The 15,386-nt window shown below is 57.3% G+C and overlaps 1 pseudogene; it reads left to right on the top strand.

The window, feature by feature from the left end:
- Window positions 1–12,990: 12,990 nt before the first annotated feature.
- Window positions 12,991–14,978, top strand: LOC103699856 (NADPH-dependent aldehyde reductase-like protein, chloroplastic pseudogene; annotated as a pseudogene).
- Window positions 14,979–15,386: the final 408 nt, after the last annotated feature.

The raw sequence follows: 15,386 nt of genomic DNA, 5'->3' as shown, positions 1-15,386 counted from the left end.
GGGAGTAGTGGAGCAGGAGGCCTCGGCGTGCCTCTGGGAAGCAGCCTGTCGTTATCAAAAGATCTCCGACTCGGGGTCGGAGTGCTGGATCAGGGGGCAGCCGACTCGGGGTCGGGCTGCGGTGCTGAGGATATCCGACTTGGGGTCGGATTGCTAGATTAAGGGGTAGCCGACTCGGGGTCGGGCTGCGAAGCCGAAGATGTCCGACTCGAGGTCGGGCTGTGGAGCCGAAGATGTCCGACTCGGGGTCGGATTGCTGGATCAAAGGGCAACCGACTCGAGGTCGGGCTGTGGAGCCGAAGATGTCCGACTCGGGGTCGGATTGCTGGATCAAAGGACAGCCGTAGTCTTCATGGGCGCGCGTGCCGGTCACGTGGAGCATGGCGGCTTAGTTCCCCCGTAACAGTAGCCCCCCACTTCCGAGCCTGGAACCAGAAGGGGAACGGGTGAAGGGAGTGATGCTTCAAGATTGCCGCCATCCCTCGGAGAGGCGCGCGCGCTTCGAGCTTCCCGCCTTCTTTATGGCGTATGGCGGTTGTTGCTGACCTGGCAGTCTGAGGATTTCGGCGGACATCCTTCCTTAATGGTGTCGATTCGAGTTTGGGGCGCGAGCGACCCTTCGGCGGCCAGACGTCCTCTGGCGTCATCGAGGCATCACCCGCCTTTCCGCCTATTTAACCGGGGCCCTCCCCCGTCCGTCTTCCTCTTCACAGACATTTTCGAGTTTCCCCTTTGCGCTGCCGTTGTTGCCGTCGGACTGTTCGCTTGCTTCTCCTTTGACGCTCTCGGAGTCGTTCTTCCTTCTCCTCCGGTGAGTTACCCCATTTTTCTACTTAGGGCTCTCCATACTTTCTCCTTTTGTACTAGTGTACCCCAGTCATCCCGGTCTTTCCCCCCTTCTTGTCCCCGTCCTGACCGTAGGTTTATTGGCCATTAGGAATGGGCGAAGTGAGAGCAGACCGCATTAAGTCGGAGCTGGTCGCCGAAGACTTAGACAAACTTGTGGCTCGATACCACCTTCCCGAGGCCTGCAACGTTACGCTCCCGGGGCCTGAGGAGAGGATGTCCCATCCTCCTCCAGGGAAGATCGCCATCAATGAGGGCATTCTCCAGGCCGGGTTCCGCTTTCCCCCTTCGGACTTAGTCGTGCAGGTACTCCGGGGTTTAAGAGTTGCGCCAACGCAGCTGGTGCCGAACTCGTGGCGTGCCCTGACGGTCTTCCAGGTTCTCTGCCGCATGCACGAGATTTCCGCCACTCTGAATGTTTTTTGGGAGTTCTACAGCCTGAGTGGCCACCCCCAGGACAAAGGGTGGTGGTGCTTTGCGGCGCGGCGAGGGTGCGGCCTCGTCAAAGAGGCTCCTTCCTCCATTCACGGCTGGAAGGAGCGTTTCTTCTTCATCGATGTAGATCCCTCTTGGGAAATCAGGGCGACCTGGGAGACGCCGATGAAGTCCCCGATCGGCCTATCGAGACTGTCGAGGGAGGAATCCGATGGCTTGGCCGCCTTGAAGGGGTTGGTTGCCGAGGGCCAGCTTCCCCCGGTGGCCCGCCTTATTTCCGAGGATACCTTGGTGAATGTCGGTCTGAGCTCGGTCCCCACCGACCGTGAGCCCGCTACCATTTCTTTTTTGACTCTTTTCTCCTCTTTCGTCTCGTTCTTTCCTTCGGTTTCTCAGCCCTCGACCATCTCGTTCTTGTTGCAGAGATTGAAGACGTCATGCGGTCGGACAAGGGACCGGCTGTTGGTAGGTCGTCCCTACTGGATGCGGTCCGGAGGAGGAAACGAGCTCCTCCGATCGGGGCCCCGCCGGCGAAGAAGTCCCGCAAGGAGGTGCCTCCGACGCCGACCGACGAGTCCGGGCCCACCGATCAGGGAGACGCCGTGGGCACGGACCGGCAGCTGACGCTGTATCAGCCCTCCGGTGGTGAGACTGCCGCTATTCCGGAGGTATCATCCGAGCCCGCTCAAGACGGACGGGTCGGACATGATCGGTCCCCGGCCCGGCCTTCGACTCAGCCGGCTCCTGATGATTCAAGGAGGGACGCGCCGAGGCCCCGGCCGAGCGGGGCCCTATCAATTCCTGGAGTGACCCCCGCCCCGAGCACAATCAGCAGGACTCTTCCCCAGGCGATGGATAAGGGTAAGGCTGCAGAACCACCATCCGGCTCTGGGGAGAAATCGGGGTCGGCCTTCACTACCGATGGCGCCCGAAGCCTCATCGAAACAGTGCTGCTGGAGAAGGACCGTCGGCGGGTCCGGGAGTTGGGGGTCTCTGACGTCGGGGCTGCCAGCTGCGTCTGTCTCATGTCGGTGAGTGTTCTTCTGGCCGCTTTTCACCATTTATTAGCTCTGTTGTTCTCCGCCTGACGCCCTCACTTTTCCTATCTCTTAGCTCGCCCAGTACATGATCCGTCTAGAGGAGTGCTACAAGGAACAGGCGGGGCTTCTGGCGAAGGCCGAGGACCGACTGAAAGCAGTGGAAGAGGGAGGCCAGGCTGTGGCGGGCAGGACGACCGGGGACCTCGAGGCGAGGCTCCGGGAGGCCAAAGAGCGGGCACTCGGCTTCGCCGCCCTCGAGAAGCAACTGTTGGAAGCTCGGGAGAAACTCAAAGTCGCCTCGGGCCTCGAAAGCAGGGTTAAGAAGGCGGAGGAACGAGCTGAAAAGCAGTCCCGGAAGGTCGCGGACTATCGAGAGAGGTGGGAGAAGGCTCAGCGGTCTGCCGACAGCGCCCGCAACCGAACCCGGTCTCTTGAAGCCAAACTGGGCGAATTGGAGTCAGCCTTGGAGAGGTCCCGCGCGAACGACCAAGAGCTCCGTTCGCGCCTGGAGGAAGCTGAGGCCGCTCGCACTGCTGCCGAGGCGGAGCGTAAGGAGGCTCAGGCTAATCTGCTGAGGGTCTCCTCCGAGGCTGAAGACCGGATTGTGGCGAAGGTCTTGGAGGCTAAGGCTCAGATTACGGAGCGAGCAGAGGCGGCGCTGGCCGAGAAGAGTGCGGAGATCGGGCGCCAGGCGGTACAGGCTTATCGTCAGTCCGCCGAGTTCACCCGTGATATGTCGGAGGCGGTACGGGCCTATCGTCAGTCTGACGAGTTCGTCCGTGACGCGTCGGACGCGGGGTCCGAATCCTTCATCTTAGGCTTCGAGGAGGGCCTGGCAAGGGTGTCGGCTAAGTACCCCGAAGTTGACCTGAGTGGGATTTCCCTTCTCGACTCCTCTCCGGCGCCATCGCCTGCTGATTCTCCTACCGCCTCCCTACCCCCTGCGGACGAGCCCGACACTCCCGACCCGGGGGTTCCTCCAAGCTGACCTCTTGTACCTTTCGTTGTCCTCTTTTTTTGTATGTCGGCATTTTGCCAAATTGTATGGGCCTTGGCCCTGAAACAATGAAAATTAATACAAGTCGAATGTTTCTTCATCTCGCTTTCGTCCTCCTCTTTTTTTTCTTTTTAACTCTTGGCGGCGTCTTGCCGACTCCTGACTCTCGAAGTTCTTCCGGCCCTAAGCCAGGCATCCGAGGGTTAGGCCTCAGGAAATTCTTCCGGCGCTAAGCCAGGCATCCGAGGGTTAGGCCTCAGAAAATTCTTCCGGCGCTAAGCCAGGCATCCGAGGGTTAGGCCTCAGGAAATTCTTCCGGCACTAAGCCAGGCATCCGAGGGTTAGGCCTCAGGAAATTCTTCCGGCACTAAGCCAGGCATCCGAGGGTTAGGCCTCAGAAAATTCTTCCGGCGCTAAGCCAGGCATCCGAGGGTTAGGCCTCAGGAAATTCTTCCGGCGCTAAGCCAGGCATCCGAGGGTTAGGCCTCAGAAAATTCTTCCGGCGCTAAGCCAGGCATCCGAGGGTTAGGCCTCAGGAAATTCTTCCGGCGCTAAGCCAGGCATCCGAGGGTTAGGCCTCAGGAAATTCTTCCGGCGCTAAGCCAGGCATCCGAGGGTTAGGCCTCAGGAAATTCTTCCGGTACTAAGCCAGGCATCCGAGGGTTGTCAGGCCTCAGGAAATTCCGCTCGTTGGTCGGCCAAGGCTGGCGCAAGCCGAGGCGACCGGTCGGGGCTTCAGGCTAGTCTGCTCCCGGGATGATCATCGGGTTAGCCTGGCATCCGAGGACCGAGCCTCGGGAGATTCCGCACGTTGGTCGGCCAAGGCTGGCGCAAGCCGAGGCGACCGGTCGGGGCTTCAGGCTAGTCTGCTCCCGGGATGATCATCGGGTTAGCCTGGCATCCGAGGGCCGAGCCTCGGGAGATTCCGCTCGTTGGTCGGCCAAGGCTGGCGCAAGCCGAGGCGACCGGTCGGGGCTTCAGGCTAGTCTGCTCCCGGGTTGATCATCGGGTTAGCCTGGCATCCGAGGGTTGTCAGGCCTCAGGAAATTCCGCTCGTTGGTCGGCCAAGGCTGGCGCAAGCCGAGGCGACCGGTCGGGGCTTCAGGCTAGTCTGCTCCCGGGATGATCATCGGGTTAGCCTGGCATCCGAGGGTTGTCAGGCCTCAGGAAATTCCGCTCGTTGGTCGGCCAAGGCTGGCGCAAGCCGAGGCGACCGGTCGGGGATTCAGGCTAGTCTGCTCCCGGGATGATCATCGGGTTAGCCTGGCATCCGAGGGCCGTGCCTCGGGAGATTCCGCTCGTTGGTCGGCCAAGGCTGGCGCAAGCCGAGGCGACCGGTCGGGGCTTCAGGCTAGTCTGCTCCCGGGTTGATCATCGGGTTAGCCTGGCATCCGAGGGCCGAGCCTCGGAAAATTCCGCTCGCTGGTCGTGCGCCTGTCGCTTGCCGCCCGACGGGATTTCTCCGTGGCCAGCTGCGATCGTGTTTCTCCTCCTCTCCAAGCGTCACCTGGGGAACACCAGATGGGCATTAAATGCTAATTGAGGGGTTACCTGGGAAATCGGATCGCCAGTTGCTGCTTGCGAGGAGTGTCAGTTAAGCGGCCGCGATGCGCGCGTTCTTCGAGGCGGATGCGGCTTGGGCGCGGGCGGAGATACGTGGACCTAGGGGTACAGGGCACCCGGAGTGTCCTGCACAAAAAATGCGATTAAGGAGAATGACGCTTAGGAAATCGCGGAAAGATACGCCTTAAGAGCCGGATCGGCTCCGGATTTAATGCGCCCGCATTTATTGGAGCCACCCGTATCGGAACGACCGGGGGGCAGCAGTTTGGCTATAAATATAGGTGCAGGTGCGATGGAGCCTGCCAAGCCGGAGCTGTTCAAGTTGCCATGGATCGTGGACCTTCTCTCTGGCGCATGGCTGAGAGACTCCTGCCGAAGGAACGGGAGGCGCGCCCCTCGCGACTTCAGCCAACTAGCCGTTTCATCTGGGATCAGCAAGGAGGGTCTCCCCGGCGGAACTCCGCTCTAGGCGTTTCATCCGGGATCACATCTCCCCTCCTTGAAGTTCAGCCTCCCGATTGAGCTCTGCACCAGACGCCTGATCCGGGACCGCGCCTCCATATGCTCTTCCCCCTCGTATTCCTTCTCTCCCCTAACACTGGGGAGGACCGGAATATTCCTTGGAGGTGGCGTTCCTCTGGAGGCAGCGGGAGCTTCGTCGGCGGCGGCTCCTCATCCTCTTCGTGGGGCGTGGATGGCGCCTCCGGTTGGAGGCAGTGTGGACTTCTCCTTCGTCCACTTCTTCTTCATCCGCGCCGGCTCTTCGTCTCTTTCGTGAGACGCCGATGGCGCCTCCGGTTGGAAGCACCCACTTCTGACGGGATTGCAACCGCTTCAGATGGAGGTTTCGGGATCCCAGATCTTCAGCTCCTCGGAGTCTCCACCTCTTCTTTACTTTCTTTACACCCTAATTCCCCCCTGGGAATTTCTTGTAATCACACGAGCACGCCGTTGTAACCAGAAATTATTGAAATGCAAAGCGTTATACATTTTTGAACTGTCTTCCTGGCATCGTCGTTCTACTGGTAATACATCCGCAGGTTAGCGGAATTCCAGCTCCTTAGAATTTCTCGACCATCTAGGGCCTCCAGCTGGTAGGAGCCAGGTCGGTTTACCCAGCGAACCTTATATGGGCCTTCCCAATTTGGCGCCAGCTTCCCACCTTCCGCAGGTCGAGATGCTTTAGCTCGCCTTAGCACCAGATCTCCGATTCTGAAAAGCTTCGGTCGGACCTTGGAGTTGTAATATCGGGCCACCCTCCGCTGATACATCGCCATCCGAACCTGCGCCATTTCCCTCGCTTCTTCCAAGAGATCCAGGTTCCCTCGGAGTTGTTCCGAATTGGCCTCGGGTCGGTGCGCGGCCACCCGAGGTGAGGGGAGTCCGAGCTCCACGGGGACAACGGCTTCCGTGCCATAGGTTAGGCTGAAAGGCGTCTCCCCGGTAGGGGTCCGATGCGTGGTCCGATACGCCCAAAGGACATTCTCGAGTTCTTCGACCCAAGCTTGCCCCGTCCGACCGATTCGCGCTTTGATTCCTTGGAGGATTGTCCGATTTGTGACCTCGGCCTCGCCGTTGGTTTGGGGATGCGACACAGATGTGAACCGATGCTCGATCCCGAACTCCTCGCAGAAGTCACGGAAATGCTTGTTGTCGAACTGTCGCCCATTATCCGAGATGAGGACCCGAGGTACCCCAAATCGGACAATGATGTTCTTCTTTACGAACTTCCGGACTTGCACCTCCGTGATAGTGGCCAGCGGCTCTGCCTCCACCCACTTGGTGAAGTAGTCGATTGCAACAATCAAAAATTTCCGCTGAGCTGAAGCGACGGGGAATGGTCCGAGGATATCCATTCCCCACTGGGCGAAGGGCCAGGGTGCAGTGATTGGCGCCAGGGGGACAGAAGGGACTCTCTGGACGTTGGCGTGGCGCTGGCAGGCGTCGCATTTCCGCACATGATCCTTTGAGTCCTCCAACAAGGTAGGCCAATAATAGCCTTGCCTCATGATCTTATGCGCCAAGGACCTAGCCCCCAGGTGCGATCCGCAGATGCCTTCGTGGACTTCGCTGAGGGCGTAGGCCGCTTCCGCGGGGCGGAGGCACCTTAAGAGGGGGGCGGTGAACGAGGTCCGATACAGCCTCCCTTCATAGAGTACGTAGTGGGCGGACTTCATGACGAGTCGCCGAGCTTGATCTTCGTCCTCTGGGAGGATCCCTTCGGCGAGGTAGGCGACGAGCGGGTCCATCCAAGATGGCTCCGGATCAATCGCCATCACCGCTCCGGCCTCGCCGATGCTCGGGGCATCCAGGGTCTCCAGGTAGATTGCCCTCGACAAGTTGTGCGCGTCTGCGCCCACCAAGCGGGACAGCCTGTCGGCCCTGGCATTTTCGCTTCTCGGGACCTGCTGAATGTCAACACTGCCGAGGTCGGGAATGAGTGCTTGCACCTTCCAGACATAGCTCTGCATGGTCGGGCTCCGAGCCTCGAACTCCCCTCGGACCTGCCCGACCACCAGCTGGGAGTCGGTGAAGACCTTCAAACGCCGGATGCCGAGCTCCTTGGTGAGTTTGAGTCCTGTGACTAGGGCCTCGTATTCCGCCTCGTTGTTGGTCACTGGAAATCCGAACCTCAAGGCATACTCGGCTATCACTCCATCGGGACTGGTAAGGACCAGCCCGGCTCCTCCACCTTCGGGGTTCGACGACCCATCAATGTGAAGCGTCCAGATTGGGAGGTCGAGGCTGGGTGTTTCCGGCGGCCTAGGTTCCGCCTCCTGCACAGTGCACTCAGCGAGGAAGTCCGCGAGCACCTGGGCCTTGATGGCGGGTCGGGGCTGGTAGCGGATGTCGAACTCACCAAGTTCTACTGCCCACTTCACCAGCCGTCCCGCATTCTTAGGATTGCTGAGGATCTGCCGCAGTGGTTGATCGGTCAAGAGGGTGACAGGATGAGCCTGGAAATAGGGGCGAAGCCTCCTGGCCGCAGTGAGCAGCGCGAAGACGATCTTTTCCGCCTTCGCATACCACGTCTCGGCATCCCGTAGGACCCGGCTGATGTAGTACACAGGCTTCTGGAGCTTTGCCTCTTCCCGAACCAGTACTGCGCTGACTGCGGTTGGGGAGACCGCCAGATAGAGGTAGAGCATCTCCCCCTCTTGCGGCTTGGACAGCAGGGGAGGAGACGCCAAGTACTCCTTGAGTTGGTCGAATGCCACTTGACATTCGGCCGTCCAAAGGAAGTCTTTCGGACGCTTCAACACCTTGAAGAACGGTTGGCAGCGTTCGGCCGATTTTGCCACAAATCGTCCGAGCGCGGCGACCCTTCCAGCGAGCTCCTGAACCTCCTTCACTTTGGTCGGAGGGGACATATCTTGGATGGCCTTGATTTTGTCCGGGTTGGCCTCGATCCCCCGCTGGTTGACAATGAAACCGAGGAACCTCCCGGCCGAAGCGCCAAAGGCGCACTTCGCTGGGTTCAGCTTCATGCGAAACTTCCGCAGGGTGGCAAAAGTCTCCTCCAGATCCGCGATGTGCTGGTCGGCATGGCGGCTCTTCACCAGCATATCGTCCACGTACACCTCCATGTTCCGGCCGATTTGCCCTTTGAAGATTTTGTTGACGAGGCGCTGGTAAGTGGCGCCAGCATTCTTCAGACCAAAGGGCATTACCTTGTAACAGTACAGCCCCCGGTCTGTTATAAAGGCAGTTTTCTCCTCGTCCTGTGGAGCCATCATTATTTGGTTGTAGCCGGAGAAGGCGTCCATGAAAGACAGCAGCTGATAACCGGAAGTCGCGTCGACCAGTTGGTCTATCCGTGGAAGCGGAAAGCTATCCTTGGGGCACGCCTTGTTCAGGTCGGTGTAGTCGACGCACATCCTCCACTTCCCGCTCGCCTTCCGGACAAGTACGACGTTTGCCAGCCACTCGGGGTAGCTCACCTCCCTTATGAAGCCTGCATCCAAGAGTTTGTCTACCTCCTGGTCGACCACCCGGATCCGATCCGGGGCACAGTGTCTCTTCTTCTGCTTTACTGGTCGGTGGGTCGGGTCGACGTTGAGGGCGTGAGAAATGACCTCCGGGTCGATCCCGGGTACATCGGCCGCCGACCAGGCAAATACATCAGCATTGGCTCGGAGGAATTCCACTAACCTGAGCCGAGCTTCCGAGTCGAGGTTGGCACCGACCCGGACCGTACGGTCCGGGCGACCCTCTTCAAGGGGAACTTCGATCACACCCTCGGCCGGCTCCCCGTGCCGCAAAGCCACCTCGTCTCTGGCGTCAAGGGACTCGACGCTTAGGGCCTCCACGGGCTTCTTCCCTTTGAGAGTTGCTAGGAAACATTGCCGTGCGGTCGGTTGGTCACCTCGGACCTCTCCAATCCCGGCCGCCGTGGGGAACCGCATTAGCAAATGGTATGTAGAGACTACCGCGCGAAGGGCGTTCAGTCCGGGTCGTCCGAGGATAGCGTTGTAGGCCGAGGGAACACGGACGACCAAGAACCCGAGCCGTACCGTGGCTTCTGCGGGTGCAACGCCCGCAGTCACAGGCAGCTCAATGACACCTTCGGCCGAGATAGCGTCTCCAGTGAATCCTATGAGGGGGGTGGATGTTTTGTGCAACACTTGTCGGGACAAGCTCATCTTTTGGAAGGCCTCGTAAAACAAAATATCAGCTGAGCTTCCACTATCCACAAGAACACGCCTTACATCATAGTTCGCCATAGTGAGGGAGATCACCATGGCATCATCATGGGGAGTCTGAACCCCCTTTACATCCTCATCACAAAAGGTGATTACATTTCCGACCCGCTGCCTCTTCGCGTCGGCCACCCCTGATGCTTCCACTGAGCCCCCTGCGTTTCTCACGGGCCGAGAGCAGCCCCCAGTGATGGTGTGGATTACGCCCGCGACGGGTCGATTCTGCTCCCGAGGCTCCTGAGGGGCCGGGTCGGCCGGACGCGGGTCTGCGGGGGGACGTCGGTCGTTTACATATCGACCGAGACGCCCTCGGCGGATGAGAGCCTCGATCTCGTCCCGAAGCTGGAAGCAGTCTTCGGTATCGTGGCCGTGGTCTCGGTGGTACTCACAGTACGCCCGAGAGGACCTCCTCCCAGGGATTTTCTTCATCTGCCTCGGGACCGGGAGGTTCTCCCGCCCCTTGACCTCCATAAGGATCTGGGCCCGGGGGGCCAGGAGTGGGGTGTACTGGTTGAAGCGTCGGTGCGGAGAACGAGGGCGTGGGACGCCGTGGTTCCTCGCCGGTGACGGGCTTCTGCGCCGATGTTGAGGCGTCGGGCTCCTCCTCTGGGGTGCCTCTTTTCGCCTTTTCTTCCCGAGCTTTAGAGGGGCCTCGGCGGCCACCTTGTTCCGGTGGGCGGCTGCCTCCTCGGCGTCTGCATACTGGTTCGTCCGAGACAACAGCTCCTGGAAGCTCCGCGGCAGGCGTTTGTCCAGGGAGAAGGTGAGTCTGCCCTTCCGGAAGCCACGCTTCAGGGCTGAGAGAGCCACCTCCTGGCTCAGGTTCCGGACCTCCAATGTAGCCTTGTTGAAGCGGGTAAGGTAATCCCGCAGGCTTTCTCCCTCGTTTTGCCGGACATCAAAGAGGGAGTCGGAAACCAATCGCCGCCGGCTACTGACGGCGAAATGGCTGATGAAGAGGCGAGTGAACTGGTCAAAGGACTGGATAGAGTCAGCCTCCAGGCCGGCGAACCACGCCCTGGCTGGGCCACGGAGGGTCGCCGGGAAGGCCTTGCAGAGGAGGGGATCTGATGCTCCATGGAGGAGCATAAGAGTCCTGAAACTCTCCACGTGATCCCGTGGGTCCGCCGCCCCGTCATAGGGCTCGATCGCCGGCATTTTGAATCCCGGCGGATTTGGGGTCCGCAGGATCCTCGAGGCAAGCGCCGGTTGGGAGGAGATCTCCAAGTCGGCGAAGGGATCTTTAGAGTGGCCCTTCAGGACCTGGAGTTGTCGGTGGAGATCGTCCACCCGCCGGTCCAGGGAGCGCGACCGGTGGGTGGGAGACAAGGAGCACCGAGAGGGGGACCGACTGGGGCGCGGGTTCCTTGAGGACTGGGGGGTCTGGGAACGCGCCCGGGCCCGCCTCTTGTACCCCGCGCAGCTTCGATGGGACGGTCCCGGCAGAATGGACCGTGCTCGAGAATCTTCCTCGCGCCGGCGCTCCTCCCCATGGGAGAGGAAGGAGCGCGGGTTAAGGAGGACAGGTGAGCGCTCAGGGAGCAGCGGCTCCTGGGCCCGCTGCGGCGCCCGAGACATCACACCCTGCAGGTTCTGCACTGCCTCCGCGAGGGTGCGGACCTGCTGGGCTAACTGGTCGAACTGAGCGGCTTCGACCATCTGAATCGGGGGTGGAACGGTTGAGTGTTGCTGAGAATGTGTTGGAGACGCAGCGGCCTCCCGGCCGGAGGCGCGAGAGGCCCCGCGACCGGAGACATTGGAAGCTCCACGACCACCTCGCCGTGCCATTACGATCGCTCTGAGATCAGGCCCTTCCTCTAGCGCCAACTGTTGCTGGTGGTCCAAACCGAGAACGATTGACACAGCGGTGTGGACGGGGTTCCGTCTGAGTTGTCTTGGTTGGTGTTGGTTACGCTCCACCTTCCACCGGGAAACCTGCGAGCAAGCCTCGCACCACCACTGGGGTAGTGGGGGCCCTCCGACGATCAAGTCAGAGGAGATTGGAGGAGGAGGAGAAATGATAATAGCAAGCAAGAGAGTGCTCTGGAAGATATTGCTTACCCCCCCTTCTCCCCCCAGCCGCATATATACCTGGCTGGGGGGTCTCTCAGGGGGGTTTGTCATCGTGGGGCGCGATGGAGTGGCCACTGACATGGCCGTTACAGGGCGTCGTGGAGCAGCGCTGGATACGGCCATGACAGGGCGTAGTGGAGTTCCGCTTTGTACGGCTGATACAGGAGATCGTGGAACAGCATCGGATACAGCCGTTGCAGGGAGTAGTGGAGCAGGAGGCCTCGGCGTGCCTCTGGGAAGCAGCCTGTCGTTATCAAAAGATCTCCGACTCGGGGTCGGAGTGCTGGATCAGGGGGCAGCCGACTCGGGGTCGGGCTGCGGTGCTGAGGATATCCGACTTGGGGTCGGATTGCTAGATTAAGGGGCAGCCGACTCGGGGTCGGGCTGCGAAGCCGAAGATGTCCGACTCGAGGTCGGGCTGTGGAGCCGAAGATGTCCGACTCGGGGTCGGATTGCTGGATCAAAGGGCAACCGACTCGAGGTCGGGCTGTGGAGCCGAAGATGTCCGACTCGGGGTCGGATTGCTGGATCAAAGGACAGCCGTAGTCTTCATGGGCGCGCGTGCCGGTCACGTGGAGCATGGCGGCTTAGTTCCCCCGTAACAGATATGATTTATAGCTAATTTTTATTCTAAATTTACTTTATGTATATTGGTGTGAGTGTGGAAAATTCTTACTAGGTTGTAAAGTTCACACCACCTCTTTCTATTTTTTTTCAGAGTCACAAGATGCATAATCTTAATTAGGTTGGGCGTGAAGTTCGAGAAATAGACTTATTAGCTAGTTAGTTTTCGTGATCATTGTGTAGTTTTCTTATTCTGAAAATTGAGCTACCGGTTAATGTCATTATCACTTTTAGTCTATTGTTACAATTAAACTTTAGATGAACAAGTCAATGGTTTTGCAGTAAGGGTGATTTTTTCTAGTTCTTTTCCATGTCGATCGGCAGAGATGTTTTTAAGTTAGAAGTACAACCATGATGAAGGCGAACATAAAATAAGATATTACAGACACGCTTAACAAGAAGAAGTAATTGTGCCTTGTTTGGAGCAAACCAGATATCATGACTTTTTTATTTGAATTCACACAACGCATTTATGATTGCATGCATACATCGTGTCATGTTGTTTTCAGGGATGCTCGAAGTTTTCTCATGTAATCAGTGATGGGAATCTCAGAACCAATTGGAAACGTGGAATGACAAATCCTCTCTTATGAGAAGGAAGAGGAAGAGATATTTGGGCTTGGATTGATTTGGAAATGAGAATGATAGGTGTGACATATTGAGAGAAATCCCTTCTATTATCTTAGGAAAGCTTCTTTTTGTTAGGAGAACGATGGCGAAGAAAGTCGTAGCAGCGCATAGCTTTGGGAGGAGAAGAAGAAGGCAATGAGGAGGGGATCGCATTGGCTTTGTGAAATCCTATGTGCAAGTCTTCTTGAGATTTCCAATCGATATTCTTCGAAAGGTTCTGAGAGCTCCATGTAGGTGACTATCCAACACCTATTGTGTTGTAATGCACTTTAATATATGAAGATCCCTATCAAATTTCATGAGTTGTCCCTTCTATCAGATCATTTATAGCTAAATATGAGGTCAAGCCTATAAGCTAAGTTCTAAAGAATTCTGGGCCTAATATCGAAAACCTGGAAATAATTAAGGATTTGGCCCAAAAACACACTTTTGAGCAAGTTTGCTGCCGCTGGGACGGAAATAGTTAGGATGGTTTAGGCATGAGCTTGGAGCACGCTTGACCCTGTTAACAAAGTTAGCATACGTGGGCTTGGGATGGCTGAAATAGAAAACAAGGAGAGTGGAGAGAGAGAAGGTATTTTGTTGGATATTACTTGAGTTTCTTGGTCCTATATGAGTATCCAAAATTTTTCCAGCGAATAATCGATGTGGAATTAAACACACCCCCGCACAGGTCGTCATATATTCCTCTCGTTTAAATCCTGACGTTCTTCTCAGGCTAAGAGTTCAAATTCATTAAAATCTAATTACAAGCACCATGATCGATCCGTAATCAGCCCCCATAGATCCGTGCTGCAGTGTCCTCTAGTCCACATGGGTTATGAGCCGGATTCGTTGATACCATTTGTCATAACTCTGGACCTCACTCAAAAAGGCTAGCTGGAAGGTATTATTTAAGTTTCTTGATCCTATATAAGTATCCAAAATCTTCTCGAAAAAATAATTGATGGTGGACTAAACACACGGCCGCACGAATTGTCACAATTCAAATTTATAAATATATGTTACAAAAGAATGAAAATAATACAGAATTAAACCATCAATGATCATTGATTGATTGGCTCCACATGTTTGAATCCTTTTTTTCAATGGTGAAATCTGTACTTAGCTCCTTTCCTTCTATGTTGGAATCCATCATAGGTTCCATTTCCTATTTGCCTCTTCACAAATCTATTTGAACTGCTTTCTTCTGGGGGCTCAAATTTGTGACAAAATTTGAATAATTTCCTTTTCAATTCAGAGATGTGACAAGATTGTAACCCTCGGCGCTCGCCTGGTCCTCAACTACGTCTCCTCCTCCTCCTCCTCCTGCCACGCACGGAGCTTAATTCTTCCTCCTCCTCCTCCGCTCCTCGAACCGTCGCCGTCCGCACCGACGTCTCCGACCCCGCCAACGTCAAGTCCCTCTTCGACCGGGCCGAGTCCTTCTTCGGCACCGCGCCCCACACCTCATCGCGTGCGCCGGCGTGTTCGACTCCAAGTACCCCTCCCTCGCCGACACCGCCGTCGAGGACTGGGACGCCATCTTCTCCGTCAACGCCCGCGGCGCCTTCCTCCGCTGCCGCGAGGCAGCCAACCGACTCCAGCGGGGTGGCGGCGGGCGGATCATCACGGTGTCGTCGTCGCTGGTGGGGGCGCTGAGGCCGGGGTGCGCGGCGTACACGGCGTCGAAGGCGGCGGTGGAGGCGATGACGAGGATCTTGGCGAAGGAGCTGAAGTGAACGGGGATCACGGCCAATTGCGTGGCGCCAGGGCCGGTGGCGACGGAGCTCTTCTTCGCCGGGAAGAGCGAGGAGGTCAGCTCACCGCTTTTGGTTTTTCTGTTATAAATACAGCGGTGAGGAAGGTGGAGGAGGAGTGCCCGCTGGGGCGGCTGGGGGAGAGCAAGGACATAGCACGGGTCGTGGGCTTCCTCGCTACGGACGCCGCCAGTGGGTTAACGGCCAGGTCATCCGCCCGAAAGGTTCGTTCTATACGGAAAATGTCCTCATAGTTCGTTCTATGCGGACCCTCTCTGCATAGTTACTTCTATGCAAACGGTCAATAGTTCCTTCTATGCGTATTTTCTATGCGACACAGTCCGCATGGTTACTTCTATGCGGACGAACGCCGCATAGTTCGTCTGTGTATCTTCTATGCGGACCGTTCCGCATAGTTTCTTCTATGCTTTCCATGTCTGCATAGTTCGTTCTTACAAGGTCCGCATAGAAGACCTATGCGGAACTCGCCCGCATAGAAGGAGCTATTAGAAGGAGCTATGCGGATCTTGTCCACATAGTTCCTTCTATGCGGACGGAGGCCGCATTGTTCCTTCTATGCGGATCTTGTCCACATAGTTCCTTCTATGCGGATAAAATTCGCATAGTTCTTTCTATGCGGGTAGGTTCGTCATAGTTTTCTATGCGCACAATACCTGCATAGTTTCTTCTATGCGGACAACTACCGCATAGTTTCTTCTATGCAGAAATGTTCCGCATA

Source organism: Phoenix dactylifera, chromosome 1 (genome assembly GCF_051530095.1).
Source record: "Phoenix dactylifera cultivar Ajwa chromosome 1, Ajwa_hap1_PhDact_Kaust_v1.1, whole genome shotgun sequence".
In the NCBI taxonomy this organism is placed as follows: Eukaryota; Viridiplantae; Streptophyta; class Magnoliopsida; order Arecales; family Arecaceae; genus Phoenix; species Phoenix dactylifera.
Note: the sequence above shows the minus strand (reverse complement) of the source record. Positions and strands in the feature narration are given on the sequence as shown.